We start from the raw sequence: 17,932 nt of genomic DNA, 5'->3' as shown, positions 1-17,932 counted from the left end.
ACTGGGCAAGTCAAGCAGCATGTCTCCACATCTGTTGGGTAAGATACCAGCAGTGCTTACCTCACTGTGATGTTAGAGGAACTAATCAATGTAATGCACATGAAGGGCTTAGCACAGGGCTTAGTGTCCAGTCAGCACTCAAGAAGCGGTAGATACAGTCATTATTAAGGCCGCACTTTGGCCTTTATTGTGTGGCACTGATTAACCAAATGGGGAGGAATGGTCCCCAGGCAGGACTCCACATATGCCCAAATGCTGTTACTCTGACACACAGTCCAGGCAGCTGTTAACAAAATAGCACTTGCACAGGGGGCTAATTTAACAGAGTATTAATTTTAAGATGCAGCTGGGTCACCCCCAGGCTCTGATGCCTTCCCGCTCCTGCCTGGCACGCTGCCCCGGAGAGACAGTCTTCTCTGTGATATCCAGATAGACCTCGGGAGGCTGTTTGTAACTCAGGGATCAAAGAATTGTCCATTTTACACTCATATCACATTAACGCACATTTTAAATGGTCTCATTAGTTTTTCTGCTAATATCCAGCTTTGAAATTATTGCTGTGACGGCAGAGCCCCTGCGGACATGAGCTTTCATTTTTAGGGATCACACCCCCGCCCCCACACATCCATAAATCTAGGACAGCCACCATTTGGGCTTCTCTGTGATTTAGCAGGTCCATGGGATTGGAGAAACAGTAAATCAGAAGCCACTACTTGGATGCCGGGTTGGGACAAATGCAGAGGGGAGGGCAACTCTTTGCACAAACGGAGGGAGAAAGCTGGAGAGCTGGGTGTGTTAAGAGAAAAGAATCAGGGGCTATGGTGGACCACAAGCTCAAGAGCATTCAGCAGTGGAACTCCGTTCAAGTGACCATGATTATAGGATGTGGGTGTCTGTCCCTTACGCTCTACCTGATACACCCCCCCCACCCCAACAAAGAAGAGCCACCAGAGAAAATAGGGACTCAATATATCTTACAAAAGTTCTAAGGAGATTTTATTTAAAGCCAGCCTGGGGAATATCGATACAACAACCTTCTGGCCACCAATGTTGCAGATTTTAATTTAGTCTCTCTGCAAGCCTCAGACCCTTTACTTCCCAGGAATTCCTTTACAATGAAGTTAAAAATTACTTCCTAAAGGCTTGATTGTTGACATACCTAGCTGTGTGTGGTACTGCCCTGAGACCCTTTCAAAAGAAAAAACACTAGGGCGGGGGCCTAAAAAGCATTCCTCTCCCCCTCTTTGAGGCTGGTGCCTGGAACAGTGAGCAGCTCCTTTGGACAGGGCGTGAGTGATGGGCGCTGAGAACACAGGACCGTTTGTCGGAATCAGGCCTCCCGTCAGAAATGCAGGAGACTGAAAATCATGCCTCAGCTTCACCGCAGCTGACATCCATGAGATGGAACCCTCCGCCAACCCAACCCGCAGAAGACAGCGGGGCGGACCCTGTGCGTGTGTCTCACCTGCAACCAATCCCAGTAAATTTCAGCTGTGGGGCACTTAAGAGAGCAGCCCCTGAGCTTCTAATCCAGCGCCAACCCTAAATCAGCCTGTGCAGGCCTTCGGCAGAGGCAGCCACCCGTCCTGGCATCATTTCACCCTCACAGCAGCTCCATGATGATTCCTATTTTACGGATGAGGAAACTGAGGATTTGAGAGGTGAAGTGAGCTGTTGCCTTGGATCTACTCACCAAGTGACAGGGCCAGGATTCAAGCCCAGCTTCTCTCCAAAGCAACTCCAAACTACCCAGAGAGACCCAGGTAGGATCTGAGCTGTGGGGAGGGGGCTCTAGTGCCCACACTTCGGCCTCTCTCTTCATTAGCAAGTAGGGCCACTGATAGATTTTTTAACAGCCATCTGATAGATTCTGTCCTTTGATTTTTTTTTTTTTTTTTTTTTTTTTTAGGGCCGCACCCACGGCATATGGAGGTTCCCAGGCTAGGGGTCCAATTGGAGCTGTTGCTGCTGCCGGCCTACACCAGAGCCACAGCAACGCCAGATCCGAGCTGCGCCTGCGACCTACACCACAGCTTATGGCAATACCATATCCTTAAGCTACTGAGCGAGGGCAGGGATTGAACCCGCAGCCTCATGGTTCCTAGTCGGATTCGTTTCTGCTGTGCCACGACGGGAACTCCAGATTATTATTATTTTTTTTTTCAGATTTAAGCATTTGGTCAAAGGGAGTAATTAACATTTGAATGTGCTTTTTAAAGAGAGTAGGTCTTAAAATATATCAGTTCTTTTATATATCCTTATGAAAAATTTAGAAATATAGAAAAGTAAGAAAGGAAATGACTAGTCATTGGTAATCCTACCATCATTAGCATTCTGATCTTTTTTCATTGTATGTGCATATAAATGCAGGACAAAATTGGGATATAAATAAAACCTTGCTGATTCCCATTTCCCTCTTGACCTTATGTGATAAGAATGTCCCATAAAATTAAGTACTCTTTGAAAATAATATTTCAAAAGCTTTGAACAGGTTCTCTGACATAGTAAATGCTTAATAAATGGTAGCTATTATTATCTATTATCTATTCCGCTGGATGAAAGGACTAATTTATTTTACCTTTTTGATTTTTTTTTTCTTTTGTCTTTTTAGGGCCACACCCACGGCACATGGAGGTTCCCAGGCTAGGGGTCTAATTGGAGCTACAGCTGCCGGCCTACATCACAGCCACAACAAAGCAGGATCTGAGCCGTGTCTGCAACCTACACCACAGCTCACGGCAACGCCGGATCCTCAACCCACTGAGCAAGGCCAGGGATCCAACCCCCGTCCTCATGGATACTAGTTGGGTTTGTTAACCACTGAGCCACAACGGGGACTCCTACCTTTTTGATTTTGGATGAAAATTTAGGATATTAAATTCATCACACTATTATAAACAATTGTAACAAGAGCTTTTTGTACCTAATATTGTGTCTAGGTTTCTCATTAATTTTCTAGGATGGAAGCTTAAGCCATTTTGAGCTCGTTATTTGCAATACATATTGCCAAGTTGCTTTCCTAGAAGGAGGACCCTTGTTTACCAGCCTTATAGGAGAGGGTCCATTTCCTCTCACACTGAACTTGGAGTGATTGTTTGACTTTAGTGAGCAGAGTTTGATTTAAAACAGCCTGAATGGGCCCATGTGCTTCTTACCCATGGAGGGACTCAGCAAGCAGGCAGGTTGGCCCTGACATCATGTCAACGAGATCTGGGGATTTCCTCTTCAAGTAGACAGTTCCCCATTATCACTGTCCTGCCCTAGCCTGGTCCTTGTTATGCATCCCTGAGAACCCTTGTGCTTTCCTTTACATAACATTCACCTCACCCATGATGACTTATTTATCATACATCCCCCCCCTGATGGACTGTAAGCTCCATGAGGCCAGCTCTCTTTCATCCCATGAAGGTCTAGCCCAGAGCCTGGTTCTTGACACCACACACTCGGGGAGTATTTGTGAATGGGAGACTGTGGCTATGCATCAGCCTGCCCTAAATTAAGAGCTCTGAGCTGAATCATCCTCGTGTGGCTGTTTAAAAATGGAAAAAAAAATTAGAATTAAACAAAAAAACAAGTTATAGCACACTGTGTGCATTATGGTCAAGGCAGAGAAGGAGGTAGGGAGACACAAGAGGTGGGGAGACCCAGAGAAAGACTAAGCCCTGATATATTAACCCCGTCATCACAGGCTGGCGATAAGGTTTTCCTTTTTATGTTTATGTTTTCCAAAATGTTTACGATGTCCATGAATTGGAAATATTTTTTAATTGAAATTGTTATCAGATCTCAAATACTTTGAAACCTGTGTGGTATGATGGTGACCTGACAAATGTCACCTTCTTTGCGGAGCTCTTTTCCTCAGTTGCAGCCACCTTATTTAGGTGCCCTCTTTTCTTCCCAGGGCTGTAATTTTTATTTTAACCTGAAGAACCAGGGTGGAAAAGAGAAAGAAAAACTTAACAAAGCTCCTAGCCATCTAGAGGCTGATTTTCTTCAAGCCAGCAAATCACTTTAGGGAGGTGAGGTGTTTTCTTACTGAATGAAGAGGTGATCTCAGGTCAGCATTCAATAGATGTGTTGCTTTTCCCAGAGTTGGCTGAAAAGATCAAGTGACTTCCTCTCCTGAGAAGTTACAATTCGATGATTAGGAGAATTTCCTCACAGCTTTACTGGCTGCAGTTCTTATTCCCCCAGGTGCTGACCTCCTTGCTCCCTCCCCTCCAGGGACCAGCATGTGGAGAACGCAGTCCCCAGGGAAGAGGGGCAGAGTCAGAGTGGGAGTTTCCAGGGCGAGACTCAGTATAAGGGGACACGCGGGGAGGGGAGGTGGGAGGCAAGGGGAAAGGAAGGGCAGGAGGGAACATCAAAAAAGGGGAGTGGGACCACAGCCTCTGACCCTGAGGGGCTTATCATCCTTCTAATATGTCTCTTACTGCTTGAAAATTCCCCTCTTCCCACCTCCCCACTGCCCATGCCCAGGAGGATCCTATGGCTGTAAATACATAGTTGCTGGAAATACATAATCCCTGAATTTTCTGAAATCATATAGAAGAAAATGTATAACTTTTCATCAAACATGAGTTAGAACATGTGTTTCTCTTTTTGCCTTAATTCCCTGCATTTGTGAATTAAAGGCAGTGCTTCAGCACAGTGACGAATCTGATACTTGAGCACACTACCTCTGCTCCTGATGTATCATGTCTTATTTACCTGGTCCGTATTTCTGTGGATTTGTATGGTGATTAACCTCAAACCTTATTCTAATCCACCTTAGATGCCCTTTTATACTAAAGTGTGATATGTACTCATTCATTCATTCATTCATTTATTCTATGGGTTGGTTAAAGCTAAACTGCTGTAAAAAAAAGTAAATCCCCCCCCCTTTTTATGGTCTTTTTGCCATTTCTTGGGCCGCTTCAGCGGCATATGGAGGTTCCCAGGCTAGGGGTCGAATCAGAGCTGTAGCCGCTGGCCTACACCAGAGCCACAGCAATGCAAGATCCGAGCTGCGTCTGCAACCTACACCACAGTTCACAGCAACGCCGGATCATTAACCCACTGAGCAAGTGGCAGGGATCAAACCCGCAACCTCATGGTTCCTAGCTGGATTCGTTAACCACTGTGCCCTGATGGGAACTCCTCCCCCTTCTTTTTCATACACACTCCCAACCTGAGTGGCCCAGGCTGGCAGCTGCACAGGGGCTCACCTTGGGTCCCCAAGACTTGCCGACCTGCCATCTAAGGGAGTGATGTCATTGCGTGATCAAGGTGAGCCCACCTGTATTTCAGTTTGTGGGAAAGTGAGAGAGAAGAGCTCCAGAGCAAACTGCTTATCTGGGTTTTTTAAAATCTCCCCCCCACCACATATTCACATAACTTTTTATGTTTTATCTTTTTAAACAAGCAATAACTTTATTTTTAGAGTGATTTTATGTTCACAGCAGTATTAATTAGAATACAGAAAGCTCCCATATCCCCCTCCCCAGATGTTCACATACTTGCCAAGTTCAACTTTCTGCGCCAGATGAATACATTTGTTACAATACCTGCACCTACATGGACATATCATTTTCAACCAATGACCACAGTTGACATTAGGGTTCGCTCAAGGTTGTGTATGTTCTCTGGGTTTGGACAAATACGTAGTGAGCTATATCCACCTTTGTGGAATCATGCGGAACAGTTGCACTGACCTAAAAATCCTCTGGGCTCTACGCATTGGTTCCATCCCCCAGCCCCTGACAACCACTGATCCTTCTACTGTCCTCATTGTTTTGCCTTTCCCGGCATGTCAAATAGTTGGACTTTTCTATATGCAGCCTCTCATACTTTTTAGTATTCAGCCTTTTCAGATTGGCTTTTTTCACTTAATGATAGGCATTTAGGTATCCTCCATGTCTGTTCATGTTTTTTTAGCCACGAGTAATTGTCCATTGTCTGGATGTATCTTCTCAACTCCCAAAGGACATCTTCATAGCTTTCGAGTCATGACAATTATGAATAAAGCTGCTATACATATTCATGTGCAGTTTTTGGCTGGACGTAGCTTTTTCTATTTTGTTTATCTTTTAAAACAGCGGCTCTTGGAGTTCTCGCTGTGGAGCAATAGGATGGGCAGTGTCTCTGCAGCACCAGGATGCTGGTTCAATCCCCAGCCTGGCACAGTGGGTTAAAGGATCCAGCATTGCTGCAGCTGCAAGAGCGGGAACTCCATATGCTGTGGGGTGGCCAAAAAAAGAAAAAGAAAAAAGGCAAAAACCAGGAGTTCCCATCGTGGCTCAGTGGTTAATAAGCCCGGCTAGTAACCATGAGGTGGCAGGTGTGATTCCGGGCCTTGCTCAGTGGATTAAGGATCTGGCGATGTCATGAGCTGTGGTGTAGGTCTCAGAGGCGGCTCAGATCCCGCATTGCTGTGGCTGTGGTATAGGCCGGCGGCTACAGCTCTGATTCGACCCCTAGCCTGGGAACTTCCATAGAGGTTAAAAGACAAAAAAAAAAAAAGGGGGGGGTGGCGAAAACCAAAAAATCCCAGCTCTTAATTTTTATTAGTCTTTTCTATTTTCTTTTCAGTCTTAATATATTTATTTATTAAGGCTGCACCCACATCATATGGAAGTTCCTCGGCTGGGAACTGCAGCTGCTGGCCTATGCCACAGCTACGGCAATGCCAGATACAAGCTGCATCTGCGATCTACACTGCAGTTTGTGACAATGCTGGATCCTTGACCCACTGTGCAAGGCCAAGGATTGAACACACACCTTCATAAGTACTAGTTGGGTTCTTAACCTGCTAGGCCACAACAGAAACTCCTATTTATTTATTTCCACTCTGATCTTTGTAATTTCCTTCCTTCTAACTTTGGGTTTATTTAGTTCTTTTTCTAGTTCTTGAGATACTTGAGATCTATCTGGGTTTTTTTTTTTTATTTGTTTGTTGTTTTCTTTTTGGCCTCGTAGAGAAGCTCCTGGGTCAAAGACTGAACTGTGCCACAGCAATGACGTGGGCTACTGCAGTGACAATGCTTAACCCACATGCTGCAAGAGAACTCTAAAATCTTTCTTAATATAGGCATGTATCTATGAACTTCCCTCTTAGAACTGCTTTTGCTGCATTACTAAATGTTTTGATACGTTGTATTTTCACTTTCATTTCTCTCAAAATATCTTCTTAATTTCTCTTTCGATTTCTTCTTTGACCCATTGGTTTTTCAGTAGAATGTTGTTTAATCTCCACATATCTGTGAATTTTCCAGTTTTCTTCCTGCCACTGATTTCTAGTTGCATACCATTGTGATTAGAAAAGATGCTTGATATAATTTCATTCTTAAATGTATTAAGACTTGTTTTTCGGCCTCACACATGATAGAAGAAAACCAAAGGCAGAGTAGGGGGCTTAGGGAGTGTGAAGAGTGGAAATTGCAATTTAAATAGGACGGGGTAGGGAGGGGGCGTTCCCATCGTGGCTCAGCGGAAACGAATCTGACTAACATCCATGAGGACGCAGGTTTGATCCCTGGCCTAGCTCAGTGGATTAAGGATCTGGCATTGCCCTGAGCTGTAGTGCAGGTCGCAGACACAGCTCAGATCCCGTGTTACTGTGGCTCTGGTGTAGGCTGGTAGCTATAGCTCCGATTCAACCCCTAGCCTGGGAACCTCCATATACCTAAGGTGTGGCCCTAAAAAGAAAAAATATATATATATATAGGAGAGTTGAGAAAAAACAAACAAATCTAAGATTTTGGGGAGGTCCCTAGTGACCCAATAATTAAGGATCTGGGGTGGTCATAGCTGTAGCTTGGGTCCCTGCTACGGCTCGGGTTCAATGCCTGGCCCAGGAACTTTCACATGATATAGGCATAAAATAAAATAAAATAGGACAGTTGGGAATGGTTCCCTTAAAAAGTGACATTTCAGCACAGGTCCAGAAGAGATGTTGGAGTGATCCATAGCTATACTCGAGGTGAAGAATATTCCAAGCATAGGGAACAGCTGAGTTTGGAGGCTCTGAGGGTGGGGGCCTGCTGGCATAAGGGAGGGCAAGAGGGCAGCATCGAACAGAATGGACAAGGGCTTGAGGATGAGAACTAGTTAGAAATGAGGTGAGTCCTTGGTCTGCAGTGTGTAGATAATGATCAAAAGCGCATCAATCTGTTTCAAAAGTAGCTAGTGAAGACCCATTTTTCATTTGTTTATTTATTCGTTAGATAATGGATTGTGCTTCTCTTCTCTGCCCGGCCCTATTCTATGCATGGGCAACCTAATAATGGATTCGATAAAGACTTGCTGTAAATCAATAGAGAGAGATAAGGCCTTGCCCACACAGAGCCTAGATTCTCTCAGGTGACAACATTTATCTTTTAAAGATATAAAGGTTTATCTAGTATGATGGTAAATTTTTTGTGTCAATTTGACTGGGCCATGAGATGCCCAGCTATCTGGTTAAATGTTATTTCTGGATGTGTCTGTGAAGGCATTTCTGGGGAGATAAGCATTTGGATCTGATTGCCCCAATCAGTGTGGATGGGCATCCTCCAATCCCTGAGAGCTGAACAGGGCAAAAAGTGGAGGAAGGCAGAATCTTCTCTCTTTTCTTGACTGCTTACCTGAATATCTGTCTTCTGCCCTTGGACTGGGACGGACGCCACGGGTGTTCCTGGTTCCCGGACCTTCAGGTTCAGCTAGAATCACACCGTCAGTTTCCTGGGTCCCCAGCTTGCAGATGGCAGAACGTGAGACTTCTCAGCCTTCATAATTGCCAGCCTATGCTACAGCCACAGCAACGAGGGATCAGAGCCAAGCCATGTCTGCAACTCACACCATAGCTCACGGCAATGTCAGATCCTTAATCCACTGAGCTAGGCCAGGGATCAAATCCTCGTCCTCATGGATACTTGTCTAGTTCATTATTGCTGATTCACAATGGAAATTCCAGATCCTATCTGTTCTATTTCTCTGGAGAACCCTGACTCGTATTCAGAAATACAAAATCATCTGCAGAATCCTATAGAAACACAGAGGTCTGTAGAAATATAGAATCTGTATTTTGAGCTCTTTTTCTAGACTCTCCTAGAAGTTTGGAATTGTAACTTTATTGCTAAATTTATTCAACATTTTTTTCAAAGAAAACACAATTTACTAATAAGAGTAGCAGTAAAATAATAACAGTTATCATTTATTTAGTGTGTAAGCTATGCCAAGCACTAGTGAAATAAGTAATTGATTTATCTTATCTTGTTTAATTATCACACCAAACTGGTAAGGAAAATAGTGATATTCTCATTTACGGATTAGAAAATTGGGATTTAGAAAGGACAACAAAATTGGTGCAAGGCCACAGAGCTAATAAGTGTTAGATCTAGAATTAGAAACTGAATCTCAGAGTTCCTGTCGTGGCTCAGTGGTTAACAAATCCGACTAGGAACGATGAGGTTGAGTGTTTGATCCCTGGCCTTGCTCAGTGGGTTAAGGATCCGGCGTTGCCATGAGCTGTGGTGTAGGTCGCAGATGCGGCTCAGATCTCGCGCTGCTGTGGCTTTGGCGTAGGCCGGTGGCTGCAGTTCCGATTCAACCCCTAGCCTGGGAGCCTCCATATGCCGTGAGATTGGCCCTAGAAAAGGCAAAAAGACAAAAAAACAAAACAAAAACAAAAATAAACTGAATCTCCTTGACTCTTTAGTCTTATCTTTTTAAATATACAACATGGAGCTTTTTTTTTTTTTTTTTTTTAAATTAAAGTATAGTTGATTTACAATGCTGTGAAAATAGATTCTATTTTTGGCCACACCCATGGCATTCAGAAATTCCCAGGCCCAAATCAACCCTGTGCCACAGCAGCACCTCGAGCTTCAGTAGTGACAAACCTTGATCCTTTACCCGCTGTGATACCAGGGAGCTCTATAATGTGGAACTTGTAAAAGTCATTCATCAAATAAAGAGGTTTGTCCCGTTGACCTTGGCCTAGTCCATGGAGCACTTGCTAAGTACTTACTACGTACCAGTCAGTGTGCTGAGCACTGGAAACACAAGGTTAAAAGGCATGACGTTTCCTATAAGGCAAACAGGCAACTCCCTAGACATTACCTGCACTAAGCTGAGAGCCACGTGAGCCCAGAGGTGAGGCACATCCAGGGAATTCACGGAGGGTTTCTGAAGGAGGTCAAATCTCACCTGAGTCTTGGAGTACAAGGTAGGCAGGTAGAAAAAGGGGGTCGGTATTCTGGGGAGTCGAAGCAGTGTGAGAAAAGGCACACAGTGTGAGGTGACATGAAAGGGACGTTCCTTCTCCGTTCTGTAGTTTGTCCCCACATGGAGGGAGCGCATGGATTTGGGGGAGGATAATGGAAATAAGATTAAAGGTGGGGAGGCCAATATGGAAGTGACTGCAGGAGTTCCCATCGTGGCACAGTGGAAACAAATCCGACTAGGAACCATGAGGTTGTGAGTTTGATCCTTGGCCTCACTCAGTGGGTTAAGGATCTGGTGTTGCCGTGAGCTGTGGTGTAGGTCGCAGACACAGTTCAGATCAGGTGTTGCTGTTGCTGTGGCTAAAAGACCACACAAAGAAGATTTAATGATTGGCCAGTTGTGGTGGGATGAATTAGCAGGAATAACCTGGGATGAGTCCCAGTTTCCTGACTTCAGTCACCAAGTGGACTGTAATGTCAGTTACTGAGAAAAACACAGCAAAACGACCCAACTTGGGGGAAGTCGGGCAATGGTGCATTTAGTTTGGGCCACGTGGATTTTCATGTCTGAGATCTCCAGCTGAGAGGGGTAGGAGTCTCGAGTCCAGCAGTGCTGTCAGTACAGGAGATTTGCATTTAGAGGCCATCAGCATGGGGAGGGGAACATTAAAATCATGACTGTGTTGGGGAGTATAGGAAAATGAAAGAGTGAGGCAGAAAGCAACCCATTGAGGAATGCAAACATTTAGGATGTTGGCAGAAGAGAGTAATGGGGGAAATATGACAAAAAGTAACCATCAAAAATGTAGAAGAAGACTCATGAGCAATGTCAAAGAAGTAGGAATTTCAGGAGGATTTGAAGGAGAAATAGTGTCCAACAGTAGAAAGGGCCATAGACTTAGACAGGGAGTGTCCAGTGGCTTTGGCAATTTGGAGGTGATGTTTTTGAAAGAAGTTAGAGTTGTGTAGTCTGTTCATAAGCCAAGTGGCAGTGGGTTGAGGAGTGAGGAAGTGAAGACCCCAATTATCAAGCTATTTTCATGATCCTTTGCTGAGAGGTCAAGGGGAGGTCAAGAGAGACTTGCTCCTCCAAAGGTGAATCTTGATGTATTTATAGGCTAAGGGCAATGGGCTAATAGAAAGCAAGAGGGTGAATTTATTGAAGAAAGGGGAGTATGGATGGAACAACATCCCCAAGGATAAAGGAGATCATGAATAAAAGGCTGAGATGGGGGTAGGTAGGAGGGAGAGGGGGGAGAGAGAGAGAGGGAGTGTGTGTGTGTGTGTGTGTAGGAGGGAGAGGGAGAGAAGGAGTGGGGGGGGATGGGCTTATCTTGAACAGAAGAGATGCCTTTTACCTTGAGACCCTGGAAAAAAAAGTGAAGGGTGTTTATAAATGAGAAGCCTTGTTTAAGTGTTGATGTTTTTGGTGGAGGCTGGAGGGGAGGGAGGAAGCAGAAGTTCATGCCGGAAACCTCATTTTCTTGATAAAATAGGAGGCAAGGTTAGGTGCTGAGAAAATCTTGGGGCTTGAGAATGGAGTAAAGTTTTGGCATGAGTGCCAGGCAGCGTGGGAGAAGAGAGGCTAACTACGGAAGTGGCGATCTACCCTGGAGTTGGCCTGGTTAGAGGGGAGAGAGAGTGATCAGAAGATCCTGCAGACTGGGTGAAAACTGGAAGAACAAGGACCATGGTCCATGGGATGTTAGAGGTGGCGATGAGGGCATGAGAGACAAGAGGTCATCAGCAGAGAGTGGCATTTTTCAGTTACTCGGTTCTAAAACAATAACTAATATTTGAACAGCGCTCTACCTTTTGGGAAAAGTTTTTGCAGACCTGTTTCATTTGTTTTCATAGCAGCATTTTGAGACATGTGTTATTATTTTTCTACTCTCCAGAGATGAAGCGAGACGCACAGAAATAGTGACTTACTCAAGGTCAGACAAGTAGAAAAGGCTGGACTTCAAACTAGATATTTGGTCTCCAGGCTTCACACAGATAGGCTTTGATATTAAAAGACATTGAGGATCCAAGTCAGGAATAAAATACATGACTTGAGTTGATTTTTCTAGGAGGAAGAATGGATCTTTTCTTCTCTACGTGTGACCCCAAGCACAGGGCAGCCAGAGGGCTCACTGACATGATGTCTTAATCGAGGTAAGCCTTGGCTTTCCTGGGCTAATGAACCCACACAGCTGCAGAGGTGCACGCATGCCCTGAGCTAGTTTAAGCTACACACCCATTCTGCTGTACCTGCTGCTCCTCTGCCTAAAATATCCTCCCTGTGGTTGTCTCCTGGATAACTCCTACGTAGTTCAAAGCCCCCCTCTAATACCTGTCTTCTTGCGGGCTGATCCAATTGCCCTATTTTGTACTCTTAAGGGTATCCTGGCTCTTCCGTTATCCATCTCTTTGAAATTATTGCCTGTGCACCTCCCTAGACAAAGAGCACCTTGAAGCCAAGAACTGGGTCTTAGGTCTCTTTGAATCTCCATACAAAGTGCCCCATACAACACTTGATGCAAATAGAAGTCAGTCACCTGCAAATATGGAAAATACAACCCCTTGTCCCAACTCTCAGTGGAAACCAGCTAAGCGCATGAGTGAGTCCCATTGCACAGTCAGTCTGAATGGAGCCTCCAGGGTTTTTTTTTTGCTGAGATGACAAACGGTGGCAGATGTATTAAGGGCAGATCATTAGCAAGAGCCTCCCTCCTTTCCTGAGGCTTGTCTTCCTTTTTACCCCTGCAGGTCTAGCATTTTAACATATCCAGACATTAACTACTTTCCTCCACCTCTGCTACCACTACAGCTGGTCTACGCCAACATCATCTCTTGCTTGGATTATTGCAACAGCATCCTAGGTGGTCTCCCTGCTTTACCTTTCCCAGGGTGCAGTCCCATCTCCCTGGATCTGAAAGCTAAAATCTTTTCAGGTATGTTCAGTGCCCTGCAGGATCTGGCCCCTGTGAGCTCTGTGACTCCACCTCCTACCCAGCTACTTGGTTGTCCTCACTGTCTCTCAGGCACCAGGTCCTCTCCCACCCCAGGACCTGGACTGTCCCTCCCTTGCCTAGGACCCTCCTGCCCCACTGTCATCAGCACCCTGTCCTTTCCTTCCTCTGCTCTGACCCCCTCAGTCAGGCATCATGCCTGGCCAAATCCCCCAAACATTACCACCTCCGACTCTTGCGCCGATGTTTCCTCTCGGGCTCTCTGCTTTATTTTTTACTTAGTCCCTGATGCTAACTAGAATACCACATGCTTTACTACTGATCGTGGTGTTTATTTTCTCTCTTCCCAAAGGCAGTGAACTAGAACTGCTTGGGTCATTTCTGTATCCTCCAAACCCAGAATTCTGTCTGGTACAGTGGCGGCGATGAGTATTGGTTGAATGAATGAGTTTTGATTCAAGGCTGACCTCATATCTCCTGGGTAAAAAGGGATAGGTCTAGGGAGTTCCTGCTGAGGCACAGTGCATTATGATCCAGTTTATCTCTGTGGAGGCACCAGTTCAACCCCCGGCCTGGCACAGTGGATTAAGGATCTGGTGTTGCTGCCCCTGTGGTGGAGGTCGCAGCTCCAGCTCCGGTTTGATCCCTGGCCAGGGAACTTTCATGTGCTGGGGGGAGGATGGTTCTAGGAGTTCTTGTGCAGTGCAGTAAGTGAAAGATCTGCACCACAAGAGAACTTCGATTGATTGCAGGTTTGATCCCTGGCCTGGGAACTTCCACATGCTGCTAGCTGGCCAAAAAAAAAAAAACCCTAAACACCCAACAAAAAAAGGATGGTTCTAGAGAGTTCCCTGGTGGTTTAGTCATAATGACGCAGTGCTTTCACCCCTGCAGCCCAGGTTCAATCCTTTCTCTGGGAACTGAGATCCTATATCAAGAAAAAATTTTCAAAATAAAAATAAAAAACATGGTTCGCAAATTGTTCAAATGCATTCATTTGGTTTGCATAACTAGAGCCCTGGTTTCCACTCCATGCCTGTTGGTTAATGTAAGCTGATAGCCCTCATAACCCAACTGCAACTGGCCTTTGTCCCAGCCCCCACTCTCTGCTGGATCCATCCACCTGCTCTATGCTCAGCTTGTCCCTCCCAGACCCCTGCGTTTTCCTTTGTACTCCCTCTGCTCCTCCTGTTGCTTTGTCTCAGGAAAACCTCATCCCTCTTGGAGAAAAACCTTCCTTTCCATTGTTTTCAGTGATTTAATCTTTGCTTTTTAATCAGATATGAGGAGGTGGGGGTGGGATTGGGGAATGTACTCAGACCATCATACATCATTTTATGGAAGAAAAAGCCTGACATTTTCATGGCCAAATAAATCCTGGAGCTTGGGGACTGGAAAAGACCTAAAAGGCCAGCTCATTTGTCTTTACACCTCTGCGTAGTTCTGCACTGAAAGCCACCCCCACTCCCAGTGCCACTGTCTAGCTGTCTCTCCAACTCTGCTCTGAGGAAGCGACTTCCCTGACCTCTTTCAATAAGACGTTTCAGTGTCTCAGTGGAAAATATGAAATTATTGTTAAATCACTTGCAGTGGAGTTATAGAATTGGAGCACAAGTGTACAACTCTGGAGTCCTTGACAGAAAGCTGGGCTCTGAGGTGAGACCAACCTGGATTTAAAGTTTGAATTGGGGAGTTCCATTGTGGCACAGTGGAAACGAACCCGACTAGTATCCATGGGGATGTGGGTTTGATCCTTGGCCTCACTCAGTGGGTTAAGGATACGGTGTTGCTATGGCATAGGCCAGCAGCTGTAGCTCTGATTTGACTCCTAGCCTGGGAATGTCCATGTGCTGCAGGTGTGGCCCTAAAAAAAAGCAAATAAATAAAGTTTGAATTGACCACTAGCCAACTGGGAGACCTAATAAATGTTTCTTCTCTCCTTCTTTGCTTCTATTCCTCTCCCCCCAACCCAGATGTATTTCATATTTAGTAAACCATCTAAGTCTTCATTACAGAATTTTTAAATCCAAGAGAACATTTCAGCTTGATGATTCCCCAGTCTTTTTCAAAGACTGCCCATAAGTCATTCCTACCTAAACACAAACACAGTTGATGTAGGGGATAGACAATACAGTCTATGGAGATTGGGTTTGAATTCAGTTCTAGAACAAATCAACACTATGAATTTGGGCACTTGACTTCTTACCATCTTTGTTTCCTCATCTGTAAAATGGGTGTAAAATCGCTAAGACATGGAAGCAATCTAAGTATCTCTCAACAGATGAAGGGTATTCCAAGGTAATATTTTAGCCATAAGAAAAAAAAATGAAACTTTCCCATTTGCAGCAACATGGATAGACTGGGAGGGCATTATGCTAAGTGAAATAAGTTGGAGAAAGACAAATACTGTATATCACCTATATGTGGAATCTAAAAAATACAACAAACTTGTGAATATAGCAAAAAAGCAGCAGACTCACAGATATAAGGAACAAACTAGTGGTTACCAGTGGGGAGAGGGAAAGGGAGAGACAGTAAAGGGGTTGAGGATTAAGAAGTACAAACTGTTAGGTGTAAAATAAGCTATAATTGGAGTTTCCTGGTGGCCTAGTGGTTAAGGCTTTGGCATTGTCACTGCTGTGGATGGGGTTCCCTCCTGGGAACTTTCGCATGCTATGGACACAGTCAAAAAATAATAAAATAAAATAAGCTAAAAGGACTAATTGTACAACATGGGGATTATAGTTATTTTATAATAACTAAAAATGGAGTATGACCTTTGAAAATTGTGACTCTATTGTACACCTATAATTTACATAATATTATACATTAGTTATACTTCCATAAAAATAAGTAAAATAAAATGCTCCAAAAATTTTTTTAAGTAAGTAAATAATTCAAATGGGTATAAAATATCTTCCACCCATGGAGTTCTTACAGCAATTAAAGGAGATTTGGTATAGAAAGGATTCAGCATAGCACCCTGAAACTTAGTATGTACTTAATCCCATGATAGTGGTAAGAGCTAATATGTACTATATATGCCCATTGAATATGTGTCAGGCCCTAAGAACTATTTCATGTATGTTAGTTCACTCAATAGCAAATGATAGTGGAGGATGTTGCTTCCGTGATCATGAAGATGATCGTGTTTTAGGAGTTCTCCTGTGGCTCAACAGGTTAAGGATCCAGGGTTGTAGTTCAGTGGCTTGGGTCACTGCTGTGGCCCAGGTTTGATCTCCAGCCCAGGAACTTCCACCTGCTGTGGGTACAGCCAATGACTGTTTTAAAGACCCATGAGGGAAAGTGTTTTGGGTTCTCTCTTCTCAAAGGCACTGTTATTTGTTGTGAAAGATACTTCTAAGATACTGTGAGTGGCTGAAGTTCCCTCAGCTGAAGAGAAGGGAAAAGTGGGCTCAGAGGAAGGATGGGAGAGCAGGGTGTGAGGGGGCATTTTTGGTGGTCTCCATGCTCAGGCCTGAGAAGAGCAGGTGGCCCCCACCAAGGCAGTGGAGCCTGGCATGAGGGGCCGCAGGGGAAGTGTGCAACTTTGGAGTAATATCACTCATTTTTGGAGTTCCCGCCGTGGCGCAGTGGTTAACGAATCCGACTAGGAACCATGAGGTTGCAGGTTCAATCCCTGGCCTTGCTCAGCGGGTTAAGGATCCGGCATTGCTGTGAGCTATGGTGTAGGTCACAGACACAGCTCTGGTCCCATGTTGCTGTGGCTCTGGCGTAGGCCGGCGGCTGCAGCTCTGATTAGACCCCTAGCCTGGGAACCTCCATATGCAGCAGGAGCAGCCCTAGAAAAGGAAAAAAAAATCATTTTCTTTGGTTTTTGAGAACACATCTCTCTGGAAGTGGGAGTGGGAGGGAGGGGTATGTGCTTTTAATCTGCAAAAAACCCACTGAAGATCACACTGACCCAACCAATAAGAAGTTTACCAATGGCATTAATAGTCTTGTCAAAGTGTTCCCAAATCATTTTCATTTAGCTTGTAGGGTTTTTAAAAATTGTTAAAAAAAAATGATTAGTTTCAAAAACATTAAAGAAAATTGAACAGAGAAAATTTTGGAGACATGACTGTATTGCAAATCATCATAAAAGAGAAAGCCTTCTGCATATAATACGTGTCTTAGCCCCTGCATATCCAGATGATTCCAGACACAAAGAGATCAGAGGTGTCATTGTTTTTAACACTAAAAGGTAGAGATGGACTATTTAAAAATAATAATGCAATTCTGGTTATCAGTTCAGGTTACAAAGCCCCAAAAGTCTTTCCATAAATTGTGACACTCTATCAAAACTTCCAGTTTGCTTTGATAATTATCAATGTTTAACTTGAGTTATATATTTAAAAAAAATTTTTTTTTCTTTTAAAGGGCTGCACTTGCAGCATATGGCAGTTCCCAGGCTGAAGGCGAACAGAAGCTCTAGTTGCTGGCCTACCCACAGCCACAGCAACACCCAGATCCAAGCCTCATCTGTGACCTACAACGCAGCTCACAGCAATGCTGGATCCTTAACCCACTGAGCGAGGCCAGGGATCGAACCCACAACCTCATGGTCCCTAGTCGGATTCATTTCCGCTGAACCACGATGGGAACTCCAAGTTTCAGACCCTTAATAACAGCTGGATTGAAACCTTCTGTCTGTCGGGTACTACGATAATCCTAAAGTAGTACTTGCCATAAGGATTCTCATTTTACTAATGATGAAAATGAGGTCCATAGAAATTAAATAACTTTCCCTAGTTCCCAAACTTAGCAAGTCACAAGAGGTAGGATCCAATG

The 17,932-nt window shown here is 44.5% G+C and overlaps 1 long non-coding RNA gene across 1 annotated transcript in view; it reads left to right on the top strand.

Annotated features, from left to right (window-relative positions):
* The window catches only part of LOC106504896, a 34,849-nt gene that overhangs the window by 5,775 nt on the left and 11,142 nt on the right, over positions 1 to 17,932 (top strand). Inside the window, exon 2 of the long non-coding RNA XR_002335693.1 lies at positions 12,257 to 12,341. This is a non-coding gene — a long non-coding RNA (uncharacterized LOC106504896). The remainder of the gene's footprint in view (positions 1 to 12,256; positions 12,342 to 17,932) is intronic.

This window comes from Sus scrofa, chromosome 9, assembly GCF_000003025.6.
Source record: "Sus scrofa isolate TJ Tabasco breed Duroc chromosome 9, Sscrofa11.1, whole genome shotgun sequence".
Classification (NCBI taxonomy): domain Eukaryota; kingdom Metazoa; phylum Chordata; class Mammalia; order Artiodactyla; family Suidae; genus Sus; species Sus scrofa.
The sequence above is the reverse complement of the archived record's forward strand: the minus strand, read 5'-3'. Positions and strand labels throughout refer to the sequence as shown.